Source organism: Miniopterus schreibersii (assembly GCF_964146895.1).
Source record: "Miniopterus schreibersii genome assembly, chromosome: 10".
NCBI lineage: Eukaryota > Metazoa > Chordata > Mammalia > Chiroptera > Miniopteridae > Miniopterus > Miniopterus schreibersii.
Window position 1 is genome coordinate 44,753,554 of NC_138110.1, and position 18,937 is coordinate 44,772,490.

Consider the following 18,937-nt stretch of genomic DNA (forward strand, 5'->3'; position numbering starts at 1 on the left):
GGTGTAGGGCTCCAGATGAGTCTCCTAATTTATCCTGCCATGTGACAACCTTGCTCTTGGTGACTGGAGGTACTTTCCACCTTTATTTCCTTTCTTCTGCTTAGTTTTGGTTTTATTTTCTGAAAATATGGAACACTTCACAAATTTGAGTGACCCTTATGCAAGGGCCATGCTAATGTTCTCTGTATCATTCCAATTTTAGTATATGTGCTGCCGAAGAGAGCACAAAAAACAAGTTTATTCATTAGACTTCATTAAAATTAAAGGCTGCTTTTTAAATAACGCTGTTTAGAGGATGCAAACTTAAGCAAAAACTGAACATATTGAGGAGGCTATGCAGGAACTAGAAATCTTACTCACTGCTGGTGGGAATATAAAATGATATAAACACTTTAGAAAATAGTCTTAAATTTCTTAGAAAGGTATACATAAACCTAGCACACGATCAAACCACACAAAGACTTGTACACAAATACTTACAGTGGCTTAATTTGCAAAAGGTCACACCAGGAGACAAGCCAGCTGTCCCTCAGCAGGCGCATGGATAAACAAAATTGCAGCGCATTCCTGCAATGGAATACCACTTAGCAACGAAAAAGGAAGGAACTATTGATATATACCAACATCATGGGGAAGTCTCAAAATAATCATGCTGGATGAAAAAACACGTGAAAAGAGTAGAGACTGTACGATTCTATTTATATAAAATTATAGAAAACACTAGCTAATTTAGAGTGAGGAAAGCACATCAGTGGTTGCCTGCAGGCAGGGAGAGTGGAAGAGCGACCAGGCAGGATCACTAAGGGACAGGAAAAGACTTTGTGAGATGATGGATATGTTTACTATCTTGATCACGGCAAATTTTTCCCAGGTGTATCCATATATCAAAACATCAAATATTATAATTTTAATATATGCATTTGAATGTGTATCAATTATACCTGAATTAAGATAATAAAAAAATTTCTGAAACCTATTAGCTACATTACAGTTTCAAAGAAATCTGATCTGGCTATGTAAGCAGCCAGGCTAAGGAACACATACATTACTCCAGTCTTTCTCTGCCAGAAAGTGTGGCAGGTAAAGGGGACGGCATCAGCATTTCTTCCATTAGATTATGCACCTGCCAAGCCCCTGTGCCCTGACTACAATTGCACCGGCAGAGCTGGCCTTTCTTTGCAACCTTTTAACCTCCAGCCCAGCATGAAACCTTTGTTCAGACTAAGCCATCCTTCTCTGGATGTTGCAGGTCAGCACCAGGTGACCGCAGAAATCCCCTAGAAAACCCACATCGTTATAAGAGCTACGCTGGTTTTCGACGGGCCCAGAGAGCCCCTCTTCTACCTGCCCTGCAGACAGGCAATTGTTCTCCTTTATTGCTGTGTTCAACCTTACCGGCCTCCAGCCACCTCTCCGTCACTCTAATGATGCCAAGCACCATGCTGGACCATTTCCAGATGCCATAAGCTCCTTAAGGAAGGGTTGTGAGCTGTGTCCTATTCATCTTGCACTCCTGACACGAAACATAGTTCCTGGACCAAAATCGGCAGTGAATGCATGTTTATTTTATGAATGAACGGACAAGTGAATGTTTAATGTAAAAAAGACATTTTTCAAGGTAACCCTAATATGTAATAATATTCACAGTATAAACAGGTTGTTATGTAAACTGTAATTCTTAAGAAAGTTACTTAGAATTAGCAACATATTTACCTACAGAATAATGATAGCTAGCACTTATCACATGCCTACTATGGTAGACACTTTCCTAACGTTTCATTCATGCATTGCCCCTTGGAATCCTCACAAGCACCTGTATTCGCTTGCCAGGTCCACCATAACAAAATACCACATCCCTGATGGCTTAAACAAGAAGCATTTATTTTATACAATTCTAGAGGCTAGAAGTCCAAGATCAAGGTGTCAGCAGGGTTATTTTCTTCTGAAACCTCTCTCATTGACACAGATGGCCACCTTCTTCCTGTGTCTTCACATGGTCTTCCCTCCGTGTGTGCCTGTGTCCTAATTTCCTCTTCTTATAAAGACCCTAGTCATATTGAAATAGGGCTTACCCATGGGACTTTATTTTAACTCATTTACCCTACTAAAGGCTCTATTTCCAAATACAGTCACATTCTGAGGTACTGGGGTTAAGACTTCAACATATGAATTTTAAGGGAACACAATTCAGCCCATAATAGCACCTTTAAGTTCAGTTACAATTACTGTTCTCATTTTACAGATGAGAAAAACAAGGCAAAGAGCAGCCTCACTGTCCAAGGTTATATCTTTAACCAATGTTGGAGCCTGGAAACTTGAACTCTCCAGAACTGCTAGACCCCAAAGCCTAATTCATCACAGTTGGAATCAACACAGCTGGACTACTACTCAGTACCCAAAGAGCCAGTGTTGGAAGCCTTAAGGCACAAAGAGAAGTTGAAATTGGAAATGAGCGCAGGGCCTCCACAAGCAATAGCTCTGGGGCACTGGCTGGGTCAGTGGTAGCCAGGGACTTTGGTGACTGTGACATTATAAGAGGACAGAGGATCAATGGATGTTTTTATGCAAGGGCTTTTTGTTAGTCAAGTGGTTTAATTCTGAGACTGCCTATGTTTACAAGAGACTAAATGAATAGAACAGAAGGCATAATTAATATGCCACTGGGGCCTTGAAATAATATGTGGATTGTTTTAGGGCTTTTAATTTACTTTAACCTTCTTAATGTATTGTAATATACTACATAGATATGTGCAATATAATTTTAAATCACTGGAGGCTTTCTTTTTTGATAGTGATTAATTTCACAGCATGGCAATGCTTCTTAGACTAAATCTCTCAGGCAGCAGGCAGTGTGGACTCCTTTCTCCCTTCACTTACAATGCACCCTGCACCCTGCAACCTATTGTTTAAACCATATTTTCCTGGCCTGTTTGTACACTATGTGACATTCAGGTTTGTCAACACCAACTTTTGCTTGGTCTCTATTATGATGTAATGCACATTCTAAAAGGTACTTATAGCCCGGCCAGTGTTGCTCAGTGGTTGGGCTTCACCCCATGCTCCAAGAGGTCATCGTTCAATTAGTGGTCAAAGCATATGCCTGGGTTGAGGACTTGATCCCCAATAGGGAGTATGCAGGAGGCAGCCGATCCATGTTCCTCTCTCATTGATGTTTCTCTCTCTACTTCTTTCCTCTCTCTCTAAAAGATCAATAAAAACATATTTAAAAGGTACTTGAAAAAGAGCCTATTCAAAAGCTGGTCATATCAAGGGCTATTCCCCATCTATGTGGTTTCAGTCAACAGATATTTAGGCATGATTCTAGGCATGGGAATGATTTTAATGCCATAGGACAGATAAGGACAGTACCCTGTCCTCTTGCCCACTGAGGGATGTGGCCCCACAGAGGAGATGCCCATGTGCAGGAAAGGCTGTGCTGGGTGTGCTGAGGAGAAAGTCTAGACTACATGAAATTCTGAGTCACTGTAAAAGTTCTTTGGTTAGCATTGGCCCAGCCCTTGGCTCTCCAGCCTAATGGTCCTAGGATGGCGACTTTCAGCCTTTGCATGGGCAGGTCAGAACTGAGAGGCAGGAAGAAAGGCTGGTTTATTTCTCCTCCACCAGAGGGACAGAAGTTACCTTTGATGTGTGTAACCCAAAAAAAGCTGAACTTTCAAACTCTCGGCATCACATTCAAAAGAAACACCAATCAGCCTGGCTAGTGTGCCCAGTGGTTAGAGCATTAGCCTGCACACCAAAGGGTTGCTGGTTTGATTCCCAGTCAAGAGCACGTACCTGGGCTGCAGGTTCAATCCCTGGCCCCAGTCAGCCCTGGTTGGGGTGCATATAGGAGGCAGCCAGTTGATGTGAGACATCGATATTTCTCTCTCTCTCTCTCTCTCTCTCTCTTTTTCTCCCCACCTCCCTCCTTTCTGCTCTCTAAAAATCAATGGAAAAATATCCTTAGGTGAGGATAAAAAAAAAAAAGAAGAAGAAACACCAGTCAGATATCAAAAGAAGCAATTAAAAGTAATTTTTAAGTCTTGATAAATTTTCAAAAGAGACCAAAATGGTATTTCGTTCATAAATTTGAGCAAAGTTGTTAAAAATCTTCTTTCCCATATATTTCCCCAGATCCCCACTGATGATAACACAGCAGCTGCCTCCATTGGCTTCTCAAGTGCCTAACAGAGATGTGGTGGGGCAGAGAGCTGCACTTGAACCTCTCACCAAGCCTGAGGGGTGCCCTCTGTGAGCCTGGCTTGACACAGAACAGGAAGCTGTGACTTTTATGGTATCCTTCTGTCCTGGGAACTCTGCCTGATTCCCAACCTGGGTCCCCTAGAGCTGGGTTCCAGGTCGCCCTTTCCATGGAGCGCTGCTGCCTGCCATTCTCTCTGGGTAGAGTTGGTGTCAAGGGGAGTGAACACCTGCCCACTGGTCAGAAACACCTGGGCTCGTACTTTCTATGGGTTGCCTGCCATCTCCCATCCCCCATATACCCCAGGGACGGAGGTGCTCAACAGGCTTAAACTCCATTCTCCTCACATTTCCAGTTATATCTCTTTAGGAACATTCCATCTCTCCACCTCTCCAGAAATCTAGAGGCAGGAGAACAAACTTCCCCCTTCCTTCCTCACTCCCTGCCTCCTTTTTTCTTCTCTCTATCCCCTCCTGCTCCCCTTCATTCCTTAGAGAGAAAAGAAGTATGCTTTATTAGAAGTTGGTTTCTACTTTCAATTACCACGTTTCGAATGTCTACGTAATCCCAGTGGGCCATGTCATGTGATGAGCGTTTTCTGGGATATTGGCATTGTCAATGTTAGAGTTTGGTCTTCGTTGCATTATTTATAGTGACCACTGCTTTGTGCATCTCACTGCTTCCTTCTGGATTTCCTTATATTTTTGATGAGGTACATCCTTTGTCTTTGTAGCTTTCAAATGATCATGCCCTCATTCTTGAATGGTAATTTAGCTCTCTGTGCAATTCTAGGTTGATAGTGTTCTCCTTCAGCACATGGATGATATTGCTCCAAGGTCTTCTGGTCCCTGGGTTTCCTGATGAAAAGAATGCTCTCAATCCAATTGTTATTCCTTTGGGATAATCTGGGTTTAGGACTTTTCCTTCTCTAGTATCTTAATTTCTCTTTTTCTTGATGATGTAGAGTTAATCTGTGTTTTCACAACTCTGTGTTTTTGCAATCTGAAGACTTGTATATTTATTTATTATTAATTCTCAGCCATTATCTCTTTGAATATTGCCTCACCACTATTTCCTCTCCTTCTGAATTACTAATAGATGTCTGATGATGGCTCTTTCTCTAACATATCTCAACATTATTCACTTTTCTTTCATCTTTTGATCTCTTAGTGTTGTATTCTGAGTAAATTCTTTTTTAAAAAAATGTTTTCATTGATTTCAGAGAGAGGAAGGGAGAGGGAGAAAGAGAGAGAAACATCAAGGATGAGAGAGAATCATTGATTGGCTGTCTCCTGCACACCCCCTATTGGGGATTGAGCCTACAACCTTGGCATGTACCCTGACCTCTTGGTTCATAGGTTGATGCTTAACCACTGAGCCACACTAGCTGGGCCTGAATAAATTCTTCAATACGTAATGCATTTCTCTACTTCTTCTCTTTGGCTGTATCTTATACAGATTTGATTACATCTGTTAAATTTTTTTTCAATAACTATGTTTTTCATTTCCAGGCTTCTAACATGCTTTTTTATATCTACCTATTGATGATTAATATCTTCCAATTTTTGACTTTTTTAAGTAAAGTTTTTCCTTTTTATTTTTTTACCTAATTTGAGATATTACCATACTTATTTTAAACCCTTTAAGATTACTCTATTACTTTCATTTCTTCAGGAATGAATTCTCTAGTTGTTGAGTGTTTTGGCCACTTTTTATGAGTAAGTTTTCTTATGTGTTTTGAAATTTTGAGTGTGAATTCTTTGTTTTTCATCTCCTCTCCTCGTGTCCAAATTTTCATGTCTGTTCTTTTTGAGATTGTCATCTCCCAGCACTGTAGCATCCCTAGTTATAATAAAGTTTTATGTGGGGAGAGCATGAGTCCTTACATGTAAGCAAACTCAATTTTTTGCCACTATAAAGTTAGGCCTAACTTGATATTACAGAACTATTTCTATTCTTTTCTTTCACCCAAGAAAGAAGGTAACTTTCTACCACAGCTCTAGTTAGTAGTTATAACTCATTTCAGACTATGTTCTTTTGTAGGGAGCACCAGGTCATCCCGCCTGGTTGTGCAGGACTAGTTTTCCATCCCTTTTCTTTCTTTGCAGTAGAACTGGCCACCCCAGCTTATCTCTGCCCATGGTTTCCAACAGGCCTGGGATTTGGCCCCTGCTCACCATTCAGTGTTCCCATTTATTTGTGGCCCATGTAGATGATTATGTTGCTTCTTAAGTACTGGGTGTTTATTTTAATTGAGTCTTTTAAAGTAAGCAAATATATATTTTAAATATTTTTCTTATCATAGCTTTGTGTTTAAAATGGAATCTGGGTGTTTCTGCAGGAACTTGCTGCCTTCTTGCCCACCTCTGCTGCAGTCCCTTCTTTTGCTCCTCCAACAAGACATATTACCATGTGTGAGTTTTTCTCCAACTCAGTGTCATTCTCATTAAGTGTATATTTTTTCATTTATTTACATATTTAATCCCTATATTTGGCTTTGTCTAAGCTAAAGAAAACTGGCCATTGGGAGGAGATAAGGAAAAATGTGGGGTCAGCAGGATCTGGTTTTGGCTTGCCCTGATACAGGGAGATTTCTAAGCCCAGGCTGGACTGTAAGCATGTTGTAGGCTTTCTAGGATGCCTTTCAATGCCAACTCAGCAGGAACAAGAGGATGCTTCTGTTGGTTCATCTTTTTCTTCCCTTTCTTAGCTTCCTGCTTCCCATTTTTCATACCTATCAAGATCCATTATTTTGGAGGATTCAACCTCTCTTCTCCTTATAGTTCTTTTCTTCATGCCACCGATTCTTAATTAGATCATCTCTATCACCCCTAAGTCTACAATCCATAACTGTGTAAGCCAAGATTACTTTTGTATCAAGCTCCTCCACACCCAAGACACTTAGTCATGTTGAGTACCTACTTCCAGGCCTTTGTCAGAAGTCAGGGAACTGGCAGGGCTGGGAAGCTTTGTTGAAACATTCTTTTTCTAACAAGAATGAGTGATGTAATGTGTATGAAGGGCAAATATTCTATGACTAATCACATTAGGGAAAAATGTTTACTTGATGCTGATTGTAAGTATTTGAAACTTGTAAAATAAGAAAGGATAAAATTAAAATTTTGGTGTTTGCTTTCTTTTTAATGGGCTTCCTTCTTCTTATGTTTAACTACTGCATAGTATGCAAATTTGCATATGACAAATTAACTTTCTTATAAGTTTCATTTCATTACAAAAGAAAATAAAGAAGTATTTATTATGGAGAGAGACCTAAAGTTAATAAATTTCTACAATATTGTCTTATATATGTATAATATAAATATATAAGTATATATACAAATATATTTGTCATAGTTTATTGTATATGTATCATGAGTTTTGCTATTGCCTTTGTATATTCTGCTCAAAACTATAAAAAGTTTAGAAGAAAAAGAGTGTGTGATTTAGTAGCTAATATGATAAATTAATTTTAGCGAAGATTTAATAGTTGATAATGGCTTGCCACCCATAAGTAATATATTGGATTTTAATAAACTCCTTGAACATCTTATTTAAAGATTGAGCAGAAGAAGAAATTAAATTACCTATATTAGGCTAATTTGGAGATATTTTGCATAGATTTTTCAGTATGCTTTAAGTCCTATTACAATGACATTTCAGAAGGCAGACATAGTTTCCTCTTCATGTGGAACTGGTTCTTATCCTAAGCAAAACAATATCTACAGCATGCCACTGAACCAACCTCATGATAGGAAGGTGATCTTTTAAATTTTTCTAATATTTTGCAATTTGATAAGTCAAAAATGGAAATGAAATCCCAATGTTTTACCTTGCACATCTTTGACTATTAATGGAAGCCACTGTAATCAAAAGAGCCTGGTACTGGCACAAGAACAGACATATAGATCAGTGCAACAGAACAAAGGACCCAGAAATCAACCCATACCCTTACGGTCAATTAATATTTGACAAAGGAGGTAAGAGCATACAATGTAATAAAAATAGTCTCTTCAATAAATGGTGTTGGGAAAATTGGACAGGTATATACAAAAAAAAAAACACAAAAAACTAGACCACCATACACAGGAATAAACTCAAAATGGATAAAAGACTTAAATGTAAGTCACAAAACCATAAAAATCCTGGAAGAAAACATAGGCAATAAAATATCAGACATCTTGCATAGCAGTATTTTGCCAATAGATTGCCTAGGGCAAGGGAAAAACAAACAAACGGGACTACATCAAATTAAAAAGCTTCTGCACAGCAAAAGAAACCATCAATAAAATGAAAAGGGAGCCCACTGTATGGGGGAACATATTAGCCAAGGATTTATCTAATAAGGGGTTAATTTCCAAAATATATAAAAAACTTACACAATTCAACACCAGAAAGACAAACAATCCAATTATTAAAAATGGCCAAGGACCTGAATAGACACTTCTTCAAAGAGGACATGCAGATGACCAATAGACATATGCTCAACATTACTAATCATTAGAGAGATGCAAATTAAAACTACAATGAGTTATCACCTCACATCTGCCAGAATGGCTACTATCAACAAATCAATAAACAACAAATGCTGGTAAGGATATGGAAAAAAGAAAACCCTAGTACACTGTTGGTGGGAATGCAGACTGGTGCAGCCACTGTGGAAAACAGTATGAAGTGTCCTCAAAAAATTAAAAATGAAACTACCTTTTGACCAGGGATCCTAATTCTAGAAATATATCCTAAGAATCCCAAAACACCAATCAGAAAAAATATATGCACCCCTATGTTTCTAGCAGCATTATTTACAATAGCGAAGATCTGGAAACAGCCCAAGTGTCCATCAGTAGATAAGTGGATAAAAAAAGCTGTGGTACATTTACACCATGGAATACCACATGGCTATAGAAAAGAAGAAACTCTTACCCTTTGCAACGGCATGAATAGACTTAGAGATTATTGTGCTAAGCGAAATAAACCAGTCAGAGAAAGACAAATATCACATGATCTCACTTATATGTGGAATCTAATGAACAAAATAAACTGATAAGCAAAATAGAACCAGAGGCATGGATATATGGAACAGACTGACATGTCAGAGAGAAGGGGAGTGAGGGACCCTGGATAAAAGAAGGTGAGGAGATTAGCCAAAGGACATAAATATGCCTAGCTCATGGTCACAGACAATAGTGCGGTGAAGGCCAGGGGAAAGGGGGACATCTGTAATAGTGTCAACAATAAAGAAAAAAAGAAAATTTTAATATGTCTTTGGTTATCTATGTTTCTTTCTGTAAATTGTCTTTTCATATTCCTTCACCACCTTTTAAAGGGTGTTTGCCTTCCTTTGGATTTAAAAAGAAACTTCTTTGTATGGTAAAGGTTATTATGATATTTTAATTGACAAAAATCTAAAGATATAAATAAAAGGAGTTTTATTTTCTTATTTTATAATAACACAAGTTTCTGATCTTATAAATTTACAAAGATAGGTATTGGCTACAACTGAATGCACTACCTCTGTTCATCCTGAATCCTGCCTTCTGTTGTTGAATTAGCTATCTCACCCCAAAGGACAGCACATGGCATTGTTCTTCCTCCTTTTTGACATTTAAAATATTTAAAATTTGGCCAAGATAAAAAGACTAGAAAAGAAAACATCAATTTCTTATAATGAATCACCCACAAGAGATTTTTGTATTGTGTAGCCAGCATTATATTTGCATAAAGTGAGAGGGTAGGACATATGAAGTGTTTGATTCATCAGCAAAAACAATTTGCAAATGTCACATTTAAACTGTCTTTTACAGTTAGCCAAATATGCAATACAATAGGACCCTACATTTGTTCAAACCGTTCTAAGGAGACCTTAGAATCTTTCCCCAGCTGTATGGCCCTCTTGCCCCTTATTTTACTATGCTAACTTAATCTTTGTCACCTAATTCTCACTTATTTATTAGAACATATTTCAGACATCAAAAACATATGCAAAGGCTAATTTATCACATATTAATTTGTCCCTTTTCAGCTTAACCAGTGAACATCACAAAAGCAATGGGCACTCCCTGTATTGATCCTTAGCCCAAATATCCCGTTTCCTCCCCATGCAGAGGTAACTGCCACCCTGGATTTGGTATTTATATGTCCCATGCATGACTATACTCACATGTGCATGTACCTTTAAACAATATATCAAACTAACTGGTTTGCATGGTTTTTAAGCTTATGTAAAGAATACAAGACATGTAACCTTTACTCAACATTATGTTTTTGAGATTTACCCATGTGGTTACTTGAAGCTCTACTTAATTTACTTTTGCTGCTATAAAGTATCCCATTGTATGATTTCCCACTAAACTTGCTCTCCTTGAAATTCATCGCTCACATTTATTTTCCTGTATAAAGCCAGTGGAAGTGAAGTATCTCCCACTCATTTCCACCCCCATAATTCCAGAGCATGTCAAGAGAGCAAATACCTTCTCTAATGTTACCTTTGCAAAATATTGTTCAGTGCGTGTTGGTGTTGGTGCTGTTATGTTACCCTTTTGCTTTATCTGCAATTCTCCCCCTCTTCATTCTCTATCATTTTACACATAGAAGAAGAAATGAAATGGAAACTTTTCTCTGGGAGCCCTGACTCTTATCGAGGTTCCTCATTTGTATACAGGTCATTGTTTACCCACCAGAGGGCTGTGGAGTTCCTGGGCTGATTCACACTTTACTCCCACTTCAGCAACACTGATACCCGGCCCTTGACCTCGCGACTTGCTGCCACCAGCCACAAAGTTATGAAATGGAGGAATCATGCCACCAGAAACACAAGTCTTCCTGATTCCTGGACTCTTTCCTTCATTCAGACTAATGGAGTTTTGCTTTTTATTACAAATGAAAGCCTTTAGTGTTTGAATTTCTCCCATAGAACTTGAGGCATCTGCACATGGGAGTGGAGGTGAGAGGGGTGGAGGGCGTCTGCCCCCGCAACACTGTTCCCTGGAAGTCATGGCTGCTGGAGTCAGAGAAAGCTGCTCTCAGCCCAGCTTTGCTGCATGCTGGCTCTGAGACCGTGCAAATTATTTACCCTCCCTCATCCTGCACATCCTCATTTAAACAGTAAACTTCTTTTCAGGATCATATAAGATTAAACACATTACATATGCAAAAGCAACACCCAGAGAGAGTAAATGCTAAAAAACGGTTAGTTGTCTTCATTTCATTTCTTCCCTATTATTCTCCCTTGAGTTCTGTTAACACCAAGATAAGACCTGACTACCTTTCCACCCTAGCAATCAGAAGATCTGGGAGCCCAGAGAAGACCTCTTTGTATATTAATCAGAATTTTTTCATTAATAAGTGAAGGAAACTCAACTTAAATCAGTCCTGGGGGAAACAGTAGAGGCTGGGGCTTTATTGGAGCCTGTAACTCTGAAGGCCAAGGGTAGATTGGATCAGATGTGGTTGGTTCCTGGGTCCCAAACACATCAGAGCACACCACCCACTCCCACCTTGTATGTGTGTATGTGTGTGTGTCTGTCTGTCTAGCTTAGCTTTACTCTCCTTTTCTTATTGTTCTCATTTTTTCCTGGCAGGGACAGGAATAAGGAAAGGGGCTCCTTTCTTCAAGGCCCTTTCCTTTTAGTTCATAATACTATGGAAATAGAAGGCTGCCCTGCCTTAATATCTAAAGGAGTGTCACATTTTAACACAAATGCAAGAGCTCATGACAGACAATCCCACCGGAACCATAAAGGTCAAGATAAAGGGGGATCTAGAACAGAAGGGAGGGTGTTGGGTGGATGAAAAGCATCAGATATCCTAGGGTCTAAGAGACTGTCAAGGTTCTATATTCTGATATGAGAGAAATAAGAAGCACTATCGAGCTCAACACACATTCAGGAGCCCTTTTCTCAGTATCTATAGGGGTAGAAGGTGTTAAGAGCTCTCACAGAGGTTTCCTGTTCTCCTCCCCTCCCAGGCTCTGAGAAGATCACACTTCCTGACTCCTTGATGAGCTGTGGCCACGTGGTTTGCTTTGAGCAATGAAATGGGAGCAGAAGTGATGTGGGTAACGTATAAGTGGAAGCATGTAAGAGTCATCGTGCAATTTTCCATACTTTCTTCCCTTGTAGCCACGATCATGAAGGAATTCTTATGGAGAAAAGAAAGAGCCAGAGATTTAAGAGCCATTTCAGGTCACAACAGGATTTGGAGTGAGAAATAAACTTTGTGTCATAAGCCATTGAGCTTTGGAAGTTGTTACTGTAGCATTGCTTAACCTATCCCAACTAATGCAATTGGGTGTTGAAAAACTACATAATTCTAACTTTTCATAAACTCTGTGAACTTGGACATTTCACTTAACTCCTCTGAACCGAAATTCATTTTTGCAAATTGTGTAAGGTCATTGCAGAGAAAAGCATTAGCTGACTATTAGTGGATGTGATGGCCTGAGATAGTGTCCATGGTGTCAGAGACTGGCTATCTGCTCACTGGTAACGTTTAGGTGTCCTGGCACTCAAGAAATGTACATTTCCCAGCATGCCTGCAGAAGGCTGGTGGAATATGGGCAGAATAGTATCTTTGCCTTCCAGGCTAGTCATTAAACATTCACATGATCTTCCTTGATTTCTCCCTTTCCCATTTGCGAGGCTAAGAGCGAAGGACTCAATAATTATGGGGCATACAATGACAGGACCCTAATTTCTGGGTTACATTTAAGGAGAAAGTTGGAGGATTGCTGATGCTGACCTTGAAAGTCACCTGACCAACACAACAAAACCTTGTCTACCTTAAATAATATACCAAGTTAGAATTATGTCAAGGAGCAGACCCCACATTCAGAGAAGGTAGGAAGGTTCTGTGATTAAATGAGGAGCATGGGCCACCATCAAGGCTCAGGGACTGACACCCAGGATCAATATTCCAAACTTCTGGCTTTTATTAAATGATGGTAACTAAGCACAACTGAGTGGATGGCCACTGAGCAAACCACTCCAAGATGAAGGCCCTTCACAAACTACTTCCAAACTTGTTTTTGTTTGACTGTTTTGCTTTGTTTGAGGAGCACCCCTGTTCATCTGCTCTGGGATCAGAGGACTGTCTGGAGTGTTTTTTCCCCTGTGGAGGTTCTTTCCACAATCACACTGAGCCAGGACCAGTGGAGAGGCTGTGGGCCCTCCCTCCTGCCCAGTCCCCTAACCCCAACCAATACACACATTTCTCTTCTCTTTGTTGTGCCTGGGCACAGTAATGAATAATTATAATAATAAATATTAAGTGATATTTTAAGAAGCTTTTGATAATGTTCCAGATTTACCTTTAAATACCCTAGGGGGGAAATACCTGTTATGAAGAAAAGTTTAAAAGCTTTAATTAGGGTTTTGAAATTCAAACCTAAGACATGCTAGCTATGTTCCATCTGGGATTTCAACCACATGTGTCCAAATTCAAAACCTTTGTTAGTTCCAGTGTACCAGGCTACGGTTCAAACAGGACTTGTCTTCAGCTTTATATGTGCCAAGCACTGTGCTAAGCACTTTATATGGTGGGATGGATGTTATTAATTCTAGTGAAATTCCTTCCCAAATGGCAGAGTCAGTCCTGGAACCTTAGCCCAAGTTCAGACTCCTTGGCTAAAACTGTTTTGTGCTAATATTTGCTCTTCTGTTGTCCTGACTTTATATCCTTCAGAAGATTAATGAAAACCATGGTGACCAGGGAGGGTTCCCCCTTCCATAAACTGACCCCAGTCATAGCAGGATGGGGTGTGCCAGCATCCACAAGATGCTGAAAGTAGGGAAGGAATTTAAGGATGAATGAAACATACAAGCAACCCAGAAGTGCTTGGATCCATGATTATTATATTTCTGCTGGGGTAGAACTCAAGAATAATGAAGCATGCTTCTCATCAGGTTTATTGTAGAATAAACAATTCAATAAACACAAAACAAAGCTGCTGAAAAAGCAGTTTGTTTCATGAAGCATAAAGGGTGATTCGGGTGCAAGCATTACAATAGCTATCCCGAAGCACTTATAGATGTAAGTGACCTTAGAGAAGCTCTGAGTTAGCAACAGACCTTGCCCCAGAAGCTTGAGGTGGGGAAGGGGCAAAGTCTATTCTTTATGTCAACAATACCTCTTTTGCCCGTTCGCACACTACAAGAGAAGGAAATACTTCTCACACAGCTGGGGAAATAGTCTGCATTCCTGTGCTCGCAGCGGTGGGGCTTATAATACTGGACAATAGAGCGACGTCCCACAGCTGTCCTGTGGGTTGAGGAAGCAGTGCTCAGACTGCCATTGTAAGAAAGACCCTCAGATAAAGGTTTAATAGCACCGACCCCTAATAGGTATTGACCTTCGTCTCTGTGGTGGGCCTGTGCATGTGAACCTCGTGGCCATCCTCTGGGACAAGCACTTTGATGATCCCATCTCAGAGATGAGGAAATGGTACATAGCTTACCTAAGCTCTCACAGCTCCTAAGTGATAAAGCCCAGGGCATTTGGCTCCTGAGCCCAAACACAGACCCACAGTTCTGCGCTGTGAGACCCAGGCATTGAGGGCCTGGCACTATCCCGGGTTTTCAGGCGAATGCAAGGAACTGCTGCTGTTCCCTGTGCCATGTCCAAATAGCCTGTCTGTGGCCCACTTTGGCCTCAGCCTCCCAGTCATGGGCCCCATGGGAAGATTAGGGCAGCTCCCAGGGAAGGAATGGCAGCCACACAATATAGGGGCTCGAGTGAATAGGCTACGGTGACCACAGGGCCCCTTGCCACCCCCCTTGGCCACCTCTCCTTTCAGCTGCTGTTGTGAGAGAGGGTCTTTGTAATGCTCCCAGTGGGGCCACTTCAAGTGTCCAATGAGTCTTTCATCTCTTCGGCTTCAGGTCTTTGTCCAAAACCTTCAGAGTTCGTTCAACCCAAGAGCTAAGCAGCCTGGCAGGTGGGGGGAGGGCACGGAAAGGCAGACAACCCTCAACCAACAAGATCTGGAGTCAGTGAATAAAAGGAAATTCCAAGGCACATAGTCTATATGTTCCTTAGAGGGTCCCCAGAAGGACTGAGCCTAACTATCCATGGGGTTAGGCAGCTCAACAGTACCTACCCTCCTCTTCCACCTTACATTTCTCCCTTCTTACTTCTGCTCCCTGGTGTCACCTAACAAACCCCTGTATCCCAGGCCTTGTCTCAGGCTCTGCTTTGGGGGGAAACCAAGCTAAGACAGGAGTTATTCAGGGTGTAACCCTTCCACGGCAATGACAGCCAGGGAGAAATCCCAAGACTCGGAGCCTCTTTCTGAGCTCCTCCACCCACTCAGTCATCGTGATGGCCCAGGACCACCTTCTGGACATACTGCAGTCTTCTGGAAGTTGATGCTGAAGTGGAGTTTGGGGGACAAGGTGTGGATTAGAGATGGGTGCATGTGGAAGGAAAAGCAAAGCAGAATCAGGAACAAGGGGGCTTCAAATGCAACTCAGGCCCTACAAAGCCTCGGCCCACCCTGCAGGCTCTGGAACAAATGCAGCACTAAGTCGTCCTGCACTGGGCCTTTATCCCCCTGACGTCTCTGCATCACTGGGTGCAGCTGCCCAGGAAGGGCTCGACCTTGGACCCAGGACTCTGCTCCGGGCAGCAAGCTCTTCCCTAAGTGAGGACAGGCGGCAGGCCTCTGCGCCTGCCGCATTGTGGATGGTGCTGCTTGTTCTGGACTTGTCTGGACCCCAGTGCGTAGGGAGAGCCTCTTGGGGGCAGTGACTGGTCTTCAACAACCAGCACATTGCCTGGCACAAGTGAACAGCCAATGGCTGTTAAATGATTTCATATTTGATATCAGTGATTAAGAAAGGTCCTAGTACATCCTTCATTTTACAGGCGTAAAGAGCTGGAGCCCAGCGTGATTACAGGACCTGCCCAAGGTCGCATAGCCAGGGAGGGGCAGAGGCACTTCTAATCCAGGACTTTGACTCTGAGTCCCTTCATTCTCCCACTGCTCTCAGAAACCTGAACTGGTAGTAGTACCCATTTTCTCACGTCGATTCTCTGCAGGATACATACAGCCCAGCAGATTTCTAGCCATATTAAAAATAATAATGAAGAAAAAAATCCAGAACCATTAACCACCTAGGAGCCTCAGGGCTAGAAGGACACAAGGGCAATGCTCTGTACCCAGTTGTCACCATGTGCCTTGGATGGAGGCAAACACTACATTTCTTGAAAGGTGATCCCAAGCTTTATTTATTTTTTTATTTTATTATATTATCTTTTTTTGTTGTTGTTTAAAATATTACAGATGTCCCTTTTTCCCCCCAATGACCCATTGCACCCCGTCCCACCCCCGTCCCCAGTCCCTCTCCCCACCATTGTCCATGTCCTTGGGTTGTGCATATACGCGTATAAATTCTTTGGTTACTCTCTCCCCCTCCAAGCTTTCTTTTTAAGGCAGACTGTTGTAGGTCAAGCCTACATGCTGTATCTAATCCTCTGCGCTGATAAAATTGTACACTTTCCAAGCCACCCTCCCAACTCTGGAAAGTCACCCCAAAAGGAGGGCAGGTCCTTTGGACAAAACTATAGCTGAGCTGGGGCTGCCCAAGGATCAAGAAGGTGGCATGTATATCCACGAGTGCTGCAGTGTGGGCTCCACGCCGAGGCTCAGGGCTGTGCTCCTGGGGAGTCCTGACCATGTAGACGGAACCAGCGCTGGGATCCAGGTGCAGACCCTCACTGATTCTGCCACAGCCCAAAGCCCAGACATTGCCTTATCACTTAGCGGCTGCCATTCCCGGGACTCTGATGACTAGTTCCTAAGTCTGGCCATCTGCAGGATGTAAGAAGAATAGAAGGAAGCTGGGGTCCTCACGGCCACATTTATAATTAGCAACGTGATGATTTCCAGGGTGCTCTGAATGGGACTTGAATATTTGTGCTGCACCGCTGCATGGTGATCTGGCCCTGATGATTACAGCCGTTTGTGGAGAGTCAAGCACCCATTCCTATTGGGAAAGCAAAAGAGGTGTCCTGTACAGCTTACTCAGGTTTAGAGGAGCTACCGTGGCAGGCCAGCGAGAGGACCCCTAAATCATGGCGCGAAAGGAAACTTGGTACATTCATAATACTTTATCTTAGGTCCCTTTTATTTATGCACTTATTCTGTGCCACCCAGCAAAATCCATTTCCCAAAAATATTTTGGAAGCTGGGGAAAAAAGAAAAGAAGAAGAAACTAGGACACAGCTAGGTCTTTTATGTCTGATGAAAGAAACTCCCAGAAAAGTTTGCAGTCCTCTCACCTCCCAGTGTGAGGAGTCTTCAGACACCAGCCCTAAGGCAGACATGGAAACTAGTCAGTGAAAGGGTGCCTGCCAGTCACCCTTCCTTTGCCTGCGTCACCCCGGCTCGAAGGGCCCACCGGCGCTCTTCTCGTTTTGTCACTGTGGTGTTTACAGTCATCGGGAGAGGGTTCCACTAGGGCCAAGCAGGTGCACAACAGCTGTGAGCACACCTTTCTAGTGGCGCATTGATCTGGGTGTCTAAAGGAAGGCCGTGAGGATGACAGGTACACACATGCTGACACAAACACAGGCACAACTTGTCCCTTTATCTGGGACACGCAAGGAAATGTTAGGGTTGGTCAGAGAGCTCTAAGAATCTCCTGATACTGAGGATGGGGTGAGACAGAACGAGGGGGAGTCAACAGGGATCACACCATCCAAGAACCCTCCTCCTCCTGAGGGATGTGTGGGACCCACTGCAGACATAAACCCGAGGGTCAAGTTCACACCTGCCCTGGGCTGCTCCCCCAGCCCTTGTCTGTCCGACAGCGCGGCCCTCCTCTCTGCCGCTCCTTCTCCAGCCTTCCACTGGGGCCCCTCACTCACCTTGTTAATGACATGTACATCTCACACAGATGACTTTCTCCATGTCATTTGTTCCCTGGTGTCATATTCTGCAAAGGATTCAATAAAAACTGAACTGAAGATCAGAAAGGTCTAGGCAGACAGGCAGCTGAATGCCAAATACTCCTGACTGGGGGAAAGCAGCATTCCCCACCCGGTGCCACCCCAAAAGTGCTGGCCTTTGAACGCCAGCCCAGCCCAGGAGCCGCTGCCAGGCTGCCAGGGCAACCTTGAGCAGGGCACAGCAATCGCCCTGGGAAAACCGACCCAGTGCTAACTCTGGTGGGAGGGCATCCTGAGAGGAGGGAAAAGTAATTGACTTTCAGGAAAAGATGTCATTTTCTCCCAGAAGTTGAAAGGGGGGGGAGGGAGGAATTCGCAAAGGCTGCATAGTCAGATAGGGCCAGTGTTTTGAACAAACATCTTATGGGTAGTTTAAATTAGAGACAGTCACAGATAAAGATGTATTTCATCCAGCTGTTTGCTCAGGACTTAGCCCTAATTCTATCTCAAACGCTATTCATTGTTTAAAGTCTTTATATTCAGAAGTTGTTCCCAAGCATATCTGCAGGGGAAGGAGCAGAATGCTGATAGCATTTGTGAGCTGTGTTGGCCAGGCTGGGTCTCAGGAAACAGAATGAGATAAACGCCTGAGTGGGAGGGCCCCCTCTCAGTGATTGGATTCTGTGCACAGCCCAGACCTCAGATGACACCAGAGGCTTCAGCTGCCCTAAGGTCCCTCTGAGTGGAGGGGCCAGAGCAGCTGGGACCAGCCAAGACCTTTTCCGGAGCCAGGTCCTGGCACTGAAGCCAGATGGAGGAAGAGGAAGAGGGGTGGCTTCCTGTCTGTGTGTA